Consider the following 16,099-nt stretch of genomic DNA (forward strand, 5'->3'; position numbering starts at 1 on the left):
ACTGAAGTCAAAGTATCTCTCCACCTCCCCTGCACACCACAGGCTCTTCCATCTTTTCTATTTCTTTTCATGCTCTCACCATTGTTTCCACACAGCTCAAACAGCCTGCTGCCTCTATCTATCCACTCAACTGTCAAATTCCACGGCTTCTGCCTATGAAAATGAAATCTCTATTTCTACCACCACTATCCTTTTAGGGCTCCAATACTTCTCACCCAAGGCTGTTAACCTCCTTAACCGCTTTCTTTCTTCCTCCTACCCAACCATCCTACACAATATTGCTGTGTTCACTGACACCATCCATACCACACAATATTGCTAGATTCACCTTCCTGAAGTACAGGTCTGTTCATATAATTATTCACGTGAAAATCCTCAAAGCTTCTCTACTGTCTACCAAGCAACGAGAAAATTCCCTGCAGTGCATTCAATGTGTTCTGCAACATAAACCACCTGTTTTTACTAGCCCACAAAACACTGTCTTCCATCCGCATTCTTTAACCACCACGTCCCAGAGGGCTTCCTGAAAGCACCTCGTGTTTTTCTGTCCCCATGCGTTTGTTCCAACACTCCCTCCACCCACTGTGCGCTTCCTCCTCTCCCATTCTTCTCCAAATCCAATCTATTTTTCTGGGACCTTCTCATATGCTACATCTCTAAAGCCTTCATAGATTCTCCGCACTCCTCAAACCAAATGCCAATGCTGCTTCATTTCATGTTTTTCAATTCACTGATCCTACCTAGGGCAGAATAACTTATTTTTCTTATCTCTACTGTAGATTTTAAGTTCCATGACAACAAAAACAGAGTCTTAAATCTTGTTTCCAATCCTCCACATCACAGGGTCTTGAATATAACAGTTAAAATACTTTAGTTGAATTCCTAGTTACTGTATGTCAACAGAGTGATGTTTGAATTGTATTAATAACAAAAAAAGTTGTTCCCCACCCTGGCCCGTGTGGTTCAGTTGGTTGGTGCCATCCCGTGTGCCAAAAGGTTGCTGGTTCAATTCCCAGTCAGGGCACGTGCCCAGGTTGCAGGGCTCAATCCCGGGTAAAGGGCGTGCAGGAGGCAGCCAATGATGTTTCCCTCTCAAATCCGCTCTCACACTGATGTTTCTCTTTCTCTCTCCCTCTCCCTCTAAAAATCAATAGAAATATTTTTTTAAAATAAAGAAAAATTGTTTAGAAGTTCAAAATAGGGACAGGAAAAAGGATAAGATATATTTCATATTTCTTCCTAATTTAAAAATCTAATAGTCATTCTTTCTTGGAAGTGATACGTACATTTTAAAATTATTTTCCCCAAACAACCTGAACAAGAATACATATTTTCTTCTGATTTAACTCTCCTGTGGTAAAACTGCAACCATCTCCCAGTGAGTTACATTTTTATACAGTAATAGGAAACAGCAGTTAAGTGGACAATTGAAAGTGTTACTGTTACTTCCCCACCACTGTAAACAGTATCTCTTTTAATACACATGTCCATTGAGGCATCACAGCCTCAAAACGCTCTGATTCTTTTTTAAAAATGATCAATTATATACATCTGAAATCAAAACAATAAGTACCAACTCTTTAAAGAAGTTATAGGAAAACAAGAAAAATCCATTTTCCGAGTTTTGAAAAATGAAAGGCAGACAGGTATGAAAGGCAAGCATACGTGCTCGGAATCGTTTCCGCAGCCTCAGTTCTAGACTTCCTCTAACCAGTTTTCCCTCCTTATGACATACAATTAGAAGCCTCTGGAAAATGGGATGGAGCAAAAAGTCCAGACACATTCACTAACAATAAAGGGATAAACATTTAATACAAATAAAAATGCTTAGGTCCAATTCATTTTAATTTTTCTAAATTTGCCCAACTGCTTAATTTTCATCTTGTGCGATTCCCACTGGTTCTCAGAGGTGCCCTGGATTATTCGGAACCTAGGAGGAGACTAAGCCCAAACTGGCCTTTCAGCAAAGTGAATAAAAAGAACAAAATGATACTAGTTTGGTTGGTTGGTTTTTGTAAACCCTGTTCTCTAGAAAACAGCCAGGGCTATATTCCTAAAGCAGGTCAGCTCATGTCCTTAAACACTTTCAACTGGCTTCCACAGCCTCGGAACACACATGGTTTCAGGGGCTCCACAATTCAACCTCCTTCCCAGCCTTAGTTTCCCCACCCACTTTCAGCTCTCTCCACCTGCACCCTCTTACACCAAACACGCAATTCCGGGGGCCAGCTCCCTTCTTAACCTATGATAAGCTCGTATCTTTTGAGGACAAGGTCGAAGGTCACCATGCGGCAGGAAACATTAATCACGCATTCCTCCATGCCCCCCCTTCTGACCCCAAAGTCTTACCTTCTTTCTCTTGCTCCCTGAAACACTGTTGCCCCTCATTTTCTATTTACTTCACTCTGCCCTATGATGCAGTCAGCAGCTTGCTTAACTCTCAGACCCGATACTTTACTCAGGACATGTTTGTCAGAAGTGAAAATAAAATTTAACCAAGAAATAGTCTTTAAAATCAATACTCACACAATTTGCTACACAGCAGCAAATTTACAATATCAACAAGTAGCCTATTTAAAAGATAATCTTTTTCACTGAATTACACTTTAAAGAATGAAGTATACCCAAAAGTATGTAGCTAGTGAGCCCATTTTGAGATGCTATGAATATTTCCTTGTTATTATAAGTTTTGCATCTCACCATCTAATAATTTCCATGAAGACCAAGCAGGTTTTTAAAAAAGATTTTTTTTAAATGCTCTTATTGATTTCAGAAAGGGGGGGGCGGAGAAACATCAACGATGAGGGAGAATCACGGATGGGCTGCCTGCTGCACACTCCCTACTGGGGACAGAGCCTGGAACCCGGGCATGTGCCCTGACCGGGAATCGAACCGTGACCTCCTGGTTCATAGGGCGATGCTCAACCACTGAGCCACATCAGTTGAGCCCAAGCGGGTTTTCAGATCCAATACTGTGTCACTGACCATGGCTATACTGATAAAATGGTCCCTTTCAAAATCTAAGAACTTATTTCTTTATATGAATTACCTGTCTGTTCTTGGTTTCTGACTCTATACATAAAAATCAGCTATGAGCCAAGCTATGAAAGCCCAAAATGGATCACATGTTAGAAAAGCTCCTTTCTGCATTCCAACCCAATGCCAAGAATCAGACTGCACAGGAAGAGTCTCCTGATAGATTTTCAGTCTCAAATGGGGCTAAACTAGTTCAGTCAGGCTCCCCAACTGTTTTAATTACCATGTAAAATAACCTGATACAATTTTTGGATTTATTAGACACATGTCCTCCTGCCACTTCAATTAAGAAAGGATCCTCCTTTTCACCAATGACATTATTTTATCCTCATAAACCAAAAGGTGTGCAAGAAAACAATAGCTCCCAGGGCTTAAAATAAACTATTCTAAGTAAGAGTGATTTTTTTCATTTTTTTCTTTTCTCTCAAAGTTTGGATAGCTAATTCGTTCTAATATCTGAAGCTACATCCTATAATTTTATTTTGGCAGATCCGCTGGGAACTCTGCTATTCAAATTCCAACACAGAAGTTCTTCTATTGTCAAAGTGGATAACATCTACTCCAGGCTAAAATGAACCACAATCTGGTATGAGTCAAGAATCTTTCTGAAATCTGCCCCTGACTACACCTATCTATCTGGGCAAGTATGCAGGTCAGACTCTTCTATGTGTCAACAACCTGTCAATCTTGCAACAGGATAAACCGGTACCCAAAGTTTAATAGGTATGTTTTCGTTTAGGTGACAACACAGAATACAAGTACTCTAGGCTCTCTCACCAGGGTTAAATAATGAGTTTCTGCTGGGATATTCAGATTTATCTTTATATAAAATTACACACCTGAACCACTTAGTCATATCCTTCACAGAAAACACTTTAGTTACATTTTAATGCTGTATTTTCTCAATTTGGAAAGCAGGTGTATTACTTTTTTAAAAAAGGTCTTTAAAGAACATTTGTTCCTTTTACTTAATGACCTGTTGGAAACCCTTAGTATGTATATCCTTGTATCAAGATGACTCTAACTTTTCTTTTAGAATGTCTTTAGAACAGAAAAAAGTTATCAGAAAAAAGTTTCTCTTGACAAACCATTAGGCTTCTTTTACCAAAATGAAAATTATGTAAGTTATCTTTCCCTTTTACCTTGCATTCCAAAAGTTTCACAACTAAATTATAACAACCATATTATACAAATTGCTGCAGTTTGTATATATTTACTTTTTCCTCCTGTTACAGAGATTTTTGTTTCTTTTCCATATTTTAACAGCCTCATTGTATATATAGTATTTACAGTAAGCTGCTCAAATCCTTTTTAGAAGTAGTAAGTGGTATAAATTATAAATAAAGAAAAATTGCCCTGGCCAGTGTGGCTCAGCAGTTGGAGCACTGGTCCTTGCACCAAAGGGTCGCAGGTTCGATTCCCAGTCAAGGGCACATACCTGGGTTGCGGGTTCACTCCCCACCCCAGACCGGTCAGGGCATGTGCCAAAGGCAACCAGCCGATGTGCCTCTCACATCGATGTGTTGTTGTTTTTTCCCCCTTTCTCCTCCCTCCCTCCCTTCCGCTCTCTAAAGAGCAATGGAAAAAATATCCTCATGTGAGGATTAACAAAAAAATGATAGTAATAATAAAGAAAACTTTCCTCTAATAGCTTATTCTGCTATTTAACATTGGAAATATGGTATGTACTCAAAATTCTGGCTCCTAAAAACAAATAGACTTTAATACAAATACAGTTATACAAAAATTTGTGTTGAATGAATTTGACAGCCATGTGAGTGGCCAGAAAAGCAGGCCCAAGAGACTGAAACTAGCCCCAACAAAACACCAGCAGGTGAAAGTTCTACCAAGGAGGAGTGAAGTGAGCAATACTTTTAATACTGCAAAGGGTGAGGGGTGCCCCCTGTTCTCAGCAATAAAGGTCTGGAAACCTAAGCAAAAGCAGCGTCACTGAAGTGGAGCATGTCTGTGGTGGTTTGAGGAACAATTTGGAGGCAAGGAAGTAGAAATGCAAGTATCCTTGCTGCTTCTAGAACCTGGCCATGAGGGGCAGGAGAGAGACAATTAGGAGCAAAAGAGGGATTTCTCGCCCCCCATTCCTTTTTTTTTAAATAAGAAAGACTTGCATGCTTCTATACTTTATTCAACAGCTATTTATTAGGCGCCAACCATGTGTCAGGCAGTTCCAGCGGTCTGAGATAAATTAATGCACAAAACAGATTAATATCCTTGCCATGGATAAACTTACATACTAGTAGGGGGAGAGGGGACATTAAGATAACAGAATGTTAGTGATAGTAAGCATCATGAGGGAAGTGAAGTACAGCCAAGTCAAGGAGATCTGGAGTGCAGTGTGGAGGAGTGCGGTGCCGCTGCATAAAGGAGGGCAGGGTAGGCCTGTTGAGGTGTAAGACCTGCAGAAGTGAAGGGTTAGCCAAGCACATTTCAGGGAAGAGTGTTCCAAGCAGAAGAAAGAGTCAGAGCAAAAGCCCTAAGGTGGGAATGTACCTGCTGTACTCAAGGAACTGTGGGGAAACAGTCCAAGGGGAAAGGGGAGTAACCGATACATTAAGTCCCTAAAAGTAGAGGGCAGTGATCTCCAGGACACAGGCCAAGGGGTTAGCTGAAGTCAGGGAGGGTAGCCTTTCTTCTAACACTGGAGGAAGGAGAATAAGAAAGGAGGCAGAGAAATCTGTAAGCAGAGAGAGAGGAAGCTGAGGGAGTTCATGTCTTTTTTCCCTATGAGGCAGCAGGTAAGGGAGCAGTGGAGAGGCTTGAGTGAAGTGATCAAGATTTTAGAAAAGCCACTATGGACAACAGGGGGCAGGGCTGAAGAGAACTGCTTGAAAAGATATCAAAGACAGACTCAGGGGAGACCTAAGACTACACATTAATGGTGGCATTAATGCCAGTACTGCGTGAAGTTTCTCCATGACACAGAGTATAAATGGAGGGTATGTATAGACGGTAGAATTGATGCAAGGCTGGCACCTGCATGGTGGGTCTTGAAGAATAATTAAGAACTGCATAGCAAGAAAACAGCTGAAGCAATGCACCCCAGCAGTCACAGTCCAGAGAAGGAAGACGAAGAAATAAAATCTGGAAGAGGCCAGTGGTCCAGGAGACAGGTTGGGGGAATGCACAAAAAGAGAATACAAAAGTGAGAGCTGCAAATTATCAGAGTTTAAGATCACACGGCAAATGTGAAATCTTTAGTAGATCTGAGGGTGAAGACGTGTTAGAAGATGTGGCCACAACACTGAGTTACTGGAACAGAATGAAGCCAGCAACTGCTTGAGCTGAAGTCAAGGAATTTTATGGTTAGTGGTAGTTACAAAGTATGCTCAGCATAGTGGTTACTTACTACTTCTAGTGACCTGAGGAAGTCACTTAGCCTTTGTTTCGGTTTCGTCATCTGCAAAATGGGTACAATAGTATCTATCTCATATGGTTGTTGTAAGGATAAAACTAGTGAATAAGTGTAAAGTGCTTAGAAAAGAGCCTGGCATACAGAAAGAGCCTGGTATGAGTAAGCTCATTATTGTTGTTATTTTTTACACAGTCACTGACATCTGCTGGGATGATGTCAGAAATTCAGATGGACAGAAGAACTGAGTCAAGTTTCAAAGTCATCAAATAGAGCAATGGTAGAGGATGGCATAGCTGAATGATATGCTCTGGTGTAAACAATGTGGTATTATTAAAACATTTTATTTTAAAAATCCATCATTTACAATCTCGTAAATTAAAACATATACACAAAAACCATAAAAGTACCACGTGAGTATTAGATAATAAGTATTATATGGGAGAAGGGCTCTGACTGATAATCATGGAAACCACCATGGCACAGGCAGAAGCACACTCAATTGTATGAAAATAGAAAAGAGGTGAAATGACCTTATCTTACCATATCTTTGTGAATGATAAAAAACTAAGTTCCTTGAAGGTAAAGAATTAAATCCCTGTATGCACTCTCAATTAATTAGTAATGAACGTCATAAAAGTGAGCATAAATGAATCACTGGAACATCAACCAAAACGTCAGAGATGGATCCAAGGAACCTTTCTGCAGGTTTTTGCTACCACGGTCACATCTGTTTCATTTACCTTCTGTACTAATAAGATACACGGAAAAAAGTTCCATATGTATTTATATTTATTCACATCCTTTTGTGGACTCCAGAAATTCACCAGTATCTGTTCCAACAAGGCCATTTTTCAAAGAGAACTACATGAAGTAGACATGCTATACTTTTTATTTCAGAGCCTTGTGAAAATATAACAGTTTACAAGACCAAAGGGATATGCTCACGCCTGGGAAAAGCCTGCTGTGATTAGCAGCCTGGGAAGCCGTCACAAAAAGAAGGCAGGGGTCCACTGTTGTCCTTTACTTTGTACCTAGGACAAGACCATAGCAGGCAAGTGGGCTAGGAAGCTTTGGCTGTGGGGACACTGTTGGCACTCTTCCTGGGAGTTTATTCCCTGCAAAAATTCAAAGTGGGAAAGAGGAAAGCGAATAATAAGGAAAACTGCATTCATAGCTGGTCTTGAAAAGCAAACACAGTCTGTCCTAAGCCTTGAATGCTGCACTTAATTGGATAAATTTTGGAAAATCATTCATCTGGGCGGAGCTGCACAGATTTGCAAAATCTTGCCTCCAAATCAGATCCACAATCAGGTCTGATTTCACCAAATGCTGAAATTATATTTAACCACAATTTTTCAGATTTTTTTTTTTTAAACTAATAAAGTAACTGTAAAATTTTAAAACTTTGAAGTGTTTCTGAATTGGGGCATGGAATTTTAAAATAGATATTCTGTACTTCTCTCCCATTAATAATGTTATACAAAAAAACCGCTAGTTTCTGCTGAAGCCATTTTTGATTCAACCAAGTTTTAAAAGGAAAGCTTAATAACAAAAAATAAAGGGTTGTAACTTTTCTTAGAAAACTGAAGAATTTTCACGTTTCAACTTAAGAAGTTACAGGAATGTATTCATCAACCAACGAATGGAGTCCGTAGGAAAGCCAAGGCCACAAAGAAGGCCGCACGCCCCCCGCCAGGGCGTCCGCAGCGGGGAGGCGGGAAGAGGCAGATAGGCGGTCGCAGGGTCCCGCTGGATTCCGGCGGCGTCAGTTCCAGGCCGCTGCACGACGCCAACACGTGCGCAGTCTCCATCCTCAACCAGCACGTCGACTCCCCGTCCCCCATCACCCACAGCCACGCCAAGTTCATCAGAAAGCATCGCCTCGCTTCTTAAAGAACCCGGGGCTAAGGCTGTGTTATGACCAAGCTAAAGCCGACCGGCCTTTCAAGGAAATATCCACCACGATTTCCCTTCTTGAGAGCTGCTCAAATCCAATCGCCGCACCTTCCGTTACGCCCCTACAGACCCCTCCACGACCGTGACACAAAGCGGCACGTCCGGCGGGGCGGCAGCCTAGGACAGCCAGCGAGGGACCCGTGGACACTCTGATTTCAGCTACCTCCAGGTGCCACAAGGACGACAGCCTGCGCCCTCAGGAACGCCGCCGCCGCCGCCAGCCCCTCCCGGGGTCACGACACCCCGTAGACTCAGTCGCTGCGCCGCGAGCCCCGGTGCGAACGTCTCCATCCGCCGCAACGTGCGAGGCCTCCGCGCCGGTGCGCGCGCCCCGGCCCCCCGCGCATCTGCCGAGCGCACGCTCCGCACGGCGGCGTCGGGCCTCCGCCTGCAGCGCAGCGCCCACGGCCCGCGGACAGAGGAACTCGGTTTTGCACCCGGACGACGAGGGAATCTGGGAGACACTTTACCTGGGGAGCTCAGTTAGCAACCCGCCAAGGAGAGGCAGGGATTTGGGGGTTCGGGTCTGGTGTGAGGGCCCGGAATGCTGTGCGTTGCCCGAACAATGACTAGCTCGCCGGAGCGGCCTCCCAACCCCCCACAGCCTGGCTCCTGGCAGGGCTAGTCTCCCTGAGAGCTGCCAGGGCTGTCACTCGGTGCCTTCGGCAACGGGACTTGGCTCCTAAAGGATTTGTCAGATCATCCTCCCAATATGGCTGCCAGAGTGATTCCCGGGCAGCGAGCGCCGAGACCACACCGGCCGCCTCCCTGGCCAGCCTCCAGCAAGCCCCCTCCCTCCCTCCCTTCCTCCCTCCAGCCGTGCTCCCCTCTCCAATCCTTGCGCCATCGGCTTCCCCCGGCCACCCGGTGCCCCTTCCTGCCTCCATCTGGAGAAAGGGCACAGCCACATTCCTCGCCCGGGCTCCGATGCCAATCACAATGGGGGAGAGGGGATGGGGGCGATAAGAAAGGGCGGCTTCGGAACCGAGCAGCGCCGTCGCCACAGGGCTGCAATGCGCGCGGAGAGCCGCGGGGGGGGAACGGGGGGGGGACGGGCGGGCGGCGGCGGGCCCGCTGACCGCCGGGCACGGCCGGAGCCTGGCAGCCGGGGGGGAAACGGAGGGCTGGTGCGGGGCACTGCGGGGACCCAGCAGGCCGCTGGACCCAAGCCTGGGGCTCGCTGCTGGCCCCGCGGAGTCCCCCGCTCCCCGAGGGCGAGGCTGCCCCCTCCTCCCGGTGCCCCGGCGGGGCAGCCCCCTCAGTGCCCGCCGCTCCCGCCCCGCCTTTATCCGCTCGGTCACCGCCCGGACCCCCTGCCCGGCCGCCCCTCCCCCCGAGACGGGCCCCCCCGAGCCCCGCGGCCGCAGAGCCAACCGCCGCCCCTCTCACCTCAGCCGTGCTGCGGGCCGGCTGGGTCAGCAGGCGCCGCGGCGCGCGGGGGCGCGGGGAACCGAGCACCGACGCTCCTCAGCGCGAGCAGCGGCCGCCGCGAGCCGCAGGGCACCTCCTCGCAGCCCCATCACGCAGCGGCCCGGTCCCGCATCGCGGGCCACGGAGGGTGGGAGTGGGGGAGGCCGGGGCGCAGCGACGGTCCGGCGGTGGCGGCTGCGGAGCGGCTCCTACTCGCGGGGCGCCTCCCAGACCGCCGCCGTCCGACTGCCCCGCGTCGGTCCCCTCAGAGCTCCGCCCGCAGCCGCCAGCGCGGGACACCGCCCCGAGCCCGGCCGCCGTGCGTCACCTCGGCCCGCCCCGTCGCCCGCGACTGACGCGACAGCGGCCAATCAGAGCGCAGAACTCGAGGCGGCCGGCCAATCGCAGAGAGAGCTGAAGGGAGGGCTGCGGTGAGGGGCTGCAGAGACGCCGGTGCGCCCCCTGGTGGTCTAAACGCCGGCGCTTGTGCGGGGGCGCGGGGTGAGCGAAGCCGGCGCGTCCAGTCCCCTCCCCAGTGACCCCCGAAGGGCGTTAGTCGGCGGCAGGGGCGCCTGGCCAACCGGATGGTCCGCCTTGTAAGGGGACAAAGCTTGGCGATGTGGGGCGGGGCAGGACTGGAGGGGGGGCGGGCAGACGCCTGCGGGGCCGCCGGGATGCGTGGGGGAGGCGGTCGGGTGTGGAACCATTGTCCTTTCGGGGAGTCTCCCGCGTTGCAGCCGCGCAGCGCGGGGCAGTCGGCGCCGAGACACGCGAAGGGACGGGCGTCTTCTCCCGCAGAAAGCGTCCCCGCCTTTGTGCGGGCGGATCCCAGCGCCTCCCACACGCCACCTTGGGAGCGAAGGCGGAACGGGCGGCGCAGAACCGGGCTCCGGGGGCCGCGGACGGAGCGCGCCCGGGACGGAGGGGCCGAGGGCGCAGGGGCCGAGCGCTTCCCGGCCCCCGAGAACGGGCCGAGCGCCCCGCGGGCCGTGCCCTTGACGGGGCGCAGCTGGGATCCAGAAACCCGGAGAACACGGGAGCGCCCCGGGAGCGGCTTTTACAGATCAGATTTCGGTTCGGCTGGAAAGAAACAGCCCGCAGCTGTTCCCCGTCGGCCGAGTTACGACCTTAATAAAACAGGACATTGCGCGGCAGCCGGTGCAGTCACCGTGCCGAGCCCCGCTGTTGTATTTCGGCTGGGAAAGGCTTTGTTATGCACTGGCCGAAACTGACAATAAACCCGACGCGCGCACGTCCCCCCTCGACTTCAGGACGCTTGCATTGGGGCGCGGGCCTCTGTTCCCCGAGTGTCAAGTAGAACAATGACAGCAGCCGGCACAGCAATAGCCGTCCAATGGGAGTGAATTAAAATTATACCTACTTTTTTGGTCGAGTCAGCAAAAAAAAAAAAATTTTATTTTTATTTATTTTTTTATTATTATTTTTTTTGGTGCATCGCAGAATTTTTAGTAATTTACGTGTGCCACGAGATGAAAAAAGGTTGAACATCGTTGGCACAGACACTAAAACATCAAAAATAATTTTCTACCCTCATGATTTTGGAAAAATCTCCACCCCGACTTAAAGTCTGCACCCAGTCAACGGTTATTGAACATTTCTCATTTTATTGAGAATTGAAACTCCACCTGTACAGATCTGACATAGCTCACACTGCAGAATAGAAACAATATAACCGCATAGCATTAAAATAGGAGTAGTAATGTGGTAAAAAAGGCTGTATGTGGGAAGGCTGTATGAATGAGGGGAGTATGCAGGAAGAAAAATAATATTAAAAAAACAGAGTCGAGCCCTGGTGGGTGTGGCTCAGCCTGTTGGAGTGTCATCCCGTGCACCAAAAAGGTTGCTGGTTCAACTCCCAGTCAGGGCACATACCCAGGTTTTGGATTCAATCCTAGTCGGGGTACATGCGGGAGGCAACCAACCGTCAATGTTTCTCTCTCTCTCTCATCAACAAAAATAACAGAAAAAACAGAGTCAAGGGAATGCGCTACCACTGAGCACAAAAGTCGGCTCTTAGCTTCCTGGAGGCCAAGACAAAAATGAAACTGTAGGTGGTTACTCAACAGAAGCTCATGGGTTCATCACAGACACCAGCGTTTTCCCAGCTTGAAGTCTTTGCGTGAGTACTGTGATAAGCACCATGGAGAGTTACACAAGCGGGCATGGGAGTTGATGTTTGAGCTTTCCATGGCGCTCAAACTAAAAAGAATCTAAAGTAGTGAAGGTAATCACCGCGAAGGCACACGGAGAGAACGGGTAAGGCTGCTCTGGGCTTCAAGGCCAAAGCAGCCTGCTCTACACTGGCCTTGGCCCCGCCGACAGGTGAAGTCACTCAGCAAGCAGAGCCATTGAGTTTCTCAGATGACAGGTTTTGTACAGAGGCACCTCTTCAGAGTGCTAGAAAATTGAATTTAGCCATAGCCTGGTAGAGTTGTGCCTGGAATACAAGGAAAGAGCGCAAAAAGATCTATTAATGTGATGCACCCGCCCAACGAGAAAGGTTTCCAGACACAAGATCAACATACAAAATCCAAAGTGTCCCTTAGGAATTGCCAGTTAGAAAAAGTGACTTTAGAAGATCCCATTAAAAAGCGCAATAAAATTCTTAAATATTTAAGGATAAGTGACAAAAGATGAGAAAGACCAATATGGAGGAAAAATATATATACAGCGGTATTGATGAAACACATTAAAGAAGACCTAAGTAGATGGAGACGTGTTATATACTTTTGGACAGGAAGGAAATATTTAAAGATGTCGATTCTTTTCAAGTTAATCTGTAGACTTAGTGTAAGTTCAATTAATATGTCTTTTTTTAAAAAATATATATTTTTATTGATTTCAGAGAGGAAAGGAGAGGGAGAGAGAGAGATAGAAACATCAGTGATGAGAGAGTCATTGATCGGCTGCATAGCCCGCAACCCGGGCATGTGCCCTGACTGGGAATCGAACCCCGATCGCCTGGATCCTAGGTCGATGCTCAACCACTGAGCCACGCCCTGCTGAGCTCAATATTTCAATCGGGTTTTTCATGGAACTTGATAAGGAGATGGTAAAATTGAAATGATAAGTCTATTCTGTGTCCATTTAAAAAATTCACTTGCTAGAACAAAGCCAAGAATATCCACGGCTATTTTGAAAAATGAGGGGTGGGACTTGCCCATAAGTTAGCAAAATTCTCTGTAACATCATACTAATTAGAATTCTGTTGCATTGGCACAAGAATATACAAATCAGAAATGGAACAGAACAGAGTCCAGAGCAGACCACATGCGTATGGAAATGTAACATATGATAGCGATGGCATTACAAATCAGTGGTGAAATGATAAACTATGAATAATAATAAATGATGCTGGAATAATTGCTTAACTAGTAAAAAAAAATGTGATACATCACACTATACAAAAAATAAATTTTGTGTGAACTGAAAACCTAAATCAGAAAAATAAAGCTTTAAATATTTTAGTAGAAAATATAAAATATTTTTATTACCTTGAGCTAAAGAAAAATACCTTAAGAGAAAAAAAACCACTCACCACAACAGTGATGAATTTGTCTATAATTTTAAAAAATTTATCTTTATTGTTGAGAGTATTACAGATATACCCCATTTTTCCCCATTGCTCCCCTCCACTCGGCTCCCAACCCACCCCAGGCCTTCCCCACCCTATTGTCTGTGTCCATGGGTTATGCATAAATGCATATCTTTGATTAATCTCTTCTTTCCCTCTGAGATTCGTCAGTGTTCCATGCTTCCATGTCTCTTGTCTATAATTTTTTAAAAAATTTTAAATCCCAGTTCTACACTACAAAAGATATTATAAAACAAAACAACAAACCATAGATTGGACAAATATATTTGCAACACATATAATCGGAAAATTATTCAGAATATATAAAGAAATCTGATCAACTTACAATAATAAAATTAACATAAAATATACACATAAGGGGGGGGAAAGTGTGCAAAAGGATATAAGTAGGTAGTTCACAGAGGAAGGTGTGGAAAGACACTTAACTCACTGGGAATGAGATACCATGCCACATCCATCAGATTGCCAGAAATGAAAAGTGGGACAATACCAAGTGATGTAAGGGAGTGAAGTGGTACAGTCGCTTTGGAAAATGTGTAAGAAAGCAGGCAAATGGGAGATGAGCACAGCCCTCTAAGCCAGCAGTTCCTCTTCCAGCACATACCCTCGGGAAACTCTAGCATAGGTAAGTAAGGAAACAGCACCGGAATGGTCTTCGTGACATTGTTTGGAATCGGGAGCAACTGAAATGCTCATCAACAAGAGGGTGGGTGAATAAATAAACTGTGATACAGTCACAGAGTGGAATACTACGCAGCTGTTAAAAATGAGTGATCCGGAGCTACAGTTGACAACACATCTGCAGCAGTCAGGGTCCAGTTAGAAAATAGAAAGCATGGCAGTCATTACAAACACAGGAGATTTAATAGAGGAATTGTTTACCCAGATGTTGCAAAGCTGAAAGAGAAAAAAGTGGGGGGAATGATGATGCAGAGACTAGAAACTGCAGGAAGGTGCCACAGCCTAGCATTGGGAGAGAAAACAAGGAGGGAGTATAAAGCTCAGAGACTCGTGGAGGGGCCAGGACTGAATGGAGGTTGCTCCGGGAGAGAGGAAAAAAAAAAATTAGGAAGCAGGATACAAGCAGCATCGACTCTATCTGTAATATTTTATTTCTTAGGGGGAAAAAGTGACACAAGGGTGGAAATGTTGATAGAGCTGGGTGGTTGGTACATGAGTGGGTACCTTTATGTTAGTTTCTATATTTTACTGCCTGTTAAAAAAAATAGCCCATCATTTCAAAATGATATTTGTGCGTAGGCTCCCTGGCTGCGATCCCATCAGTAAGAACCAGCCGCAGGGGGCCAGCAGCCGGGCCGAGGGCCGGGCGGGCAGGAGCTCGGCGGCCACAGTCCCTCTGACCTGGCTGAAGCTCCGCTGGCACGCACAGCCTGCGCTGCGAAAGGTCACCGAGCCTTGGCCGAGCAGTTGGCCTTCCTGACTCAGAGTCCATATTCACTCAAAGCTGCCACATGTCGCCCCTGGCACTGACCAAAAAAAAAAAAAAAATGTAGGAAAAGCCCATTTTTATTTCTGGGAGAGTTAAGAGAATTTTCTTTTCCATTCATTTTAACCAAGGTCAGGTAACCCATGTACTGAAGTCCCGGGTCGTGTTGCACATTTAAAAATAGGAACTGCTTATATTTTTGGACCTAGGAGGCTACCACGTTGAAGCTACAAAATATCGGGGTGTGGTTTTTTTTAATCCAAAGTTCTTGTAAATATTAATTAATTAATGTCTGTTTGATATAAGTAGGTGCGTACAGATTGTATTAAACACTGTATTAAATAACAATATGGAGCTCAGGACAAATCAATAAATGCTCTGGTTTTTCAGTGGACACTTAAACAGGATGCACTTTGCTTGCCTCATTAATATTAATATTGGGTGGTACCACTTACGCTGAGGTTATTGAGAATCAGAGCTGGAAGGTTCTTCAGAACCGGCTGGTCCACCCCTTCAGGAAACTGATGAGCCCAGCAAGCCTCCGGTCTGCTGAGAACCGGTTTTTATTTGGTGGCTTCAACGACTCAGAATCCAGAGGAAGGAAAAGAAAATGAACAAAAATAGATGTTACAAAACTCATGCATCTTACTCACTGGGAAGTTCCTTAAATCTGTATTCGGCGTCCCTTGACTTATATTTCACCCCTAATTCTAGCAATCTTGACTGCCTGAGCTCTTAGCTGACGAGATTGGTAGGAACACATTGGAAATGGGGGAACTACAAAGCTAAAAGGAACGAGGCTTGTTCCAACAAACATTTTAAAAATATTTTTAATTTTCACCCAAGATTATGTTTATTAATTTGAGAGAGAGAGAGAGAGAGAGACATTGATGTGAGAGAGAAACATCAATCAGTTGCCTCTCCTACTCACCCAGGCCTTTTTGGGGTACAGGTCGATGCTCCAACTGAGCAACCTGGCCTGGGCCGAAGATTAATTTCTTTTTTTATAATCCTCACCTGAGGATATTTTTTCCATTGCTTTTCAGAGAGAGTGGAAGGGAAGGAGGGATGATGGAGGGAGAGGGAGAGACAGAGAAAGAGAGAGAGATATCAACTGGTTGGCTCCCGCATATCCTCCAGGGAGCAAATCCACAACCCACGTATGTGCTCTTGAGCAGGAATCAAACCCGAGACCCTTCGGTGCTCGGGCCCAGGCTCTAACCACTGAACAACACCGGCCAGGGCCAGAGATTATAATTTTTAA

General features: G+C 46.2%; 1 protein-coding gene across 5 annotated transcripts in view; it reads right to left on the reverse strand.

Annotated features, from left to right (window-relative positions):
- KIF1B (kinesin family member 1B) overlaps nt 1–9,776 on the reverse strand; it is a 121,088-nt gene extending 111,312 nt beyond the window's left edge. The window contains exon 1 of one of the 5 annotated variants that reach the window (XM_087820120.1): nt 9,752–9,776. The gene's annotated coding sequence lies outside the window, so the exon portion shown is untranslated. Of the gene's footprint in view, nt 1–948; nt 1,445–9,751 lie in introns of those variants that run through there. The other 4 variants (XM_016214596.2, XM_016214592.2, XM_016214593.2 and 1 more) reach the window with 4 other exon arrangements.
- Between the last annotated feature and the right edge of the window lie 6,323 nt (nt 9,777–16,099).

This window comes from Miniopterus natalensis, chromosome 9 (genome assembly GCF_054644295.1).
Source record: "Miniopterus natalensis isolate mMinNat1 chromosome 9, mMinNat1.hap1, whole genome shotgun sequence".
NCBI lineage: Eukaryota > Metazoa > Chordata > Mammalia > Chiroptera > Miniopteridae > Miniopterus > Miniopterus natalensis.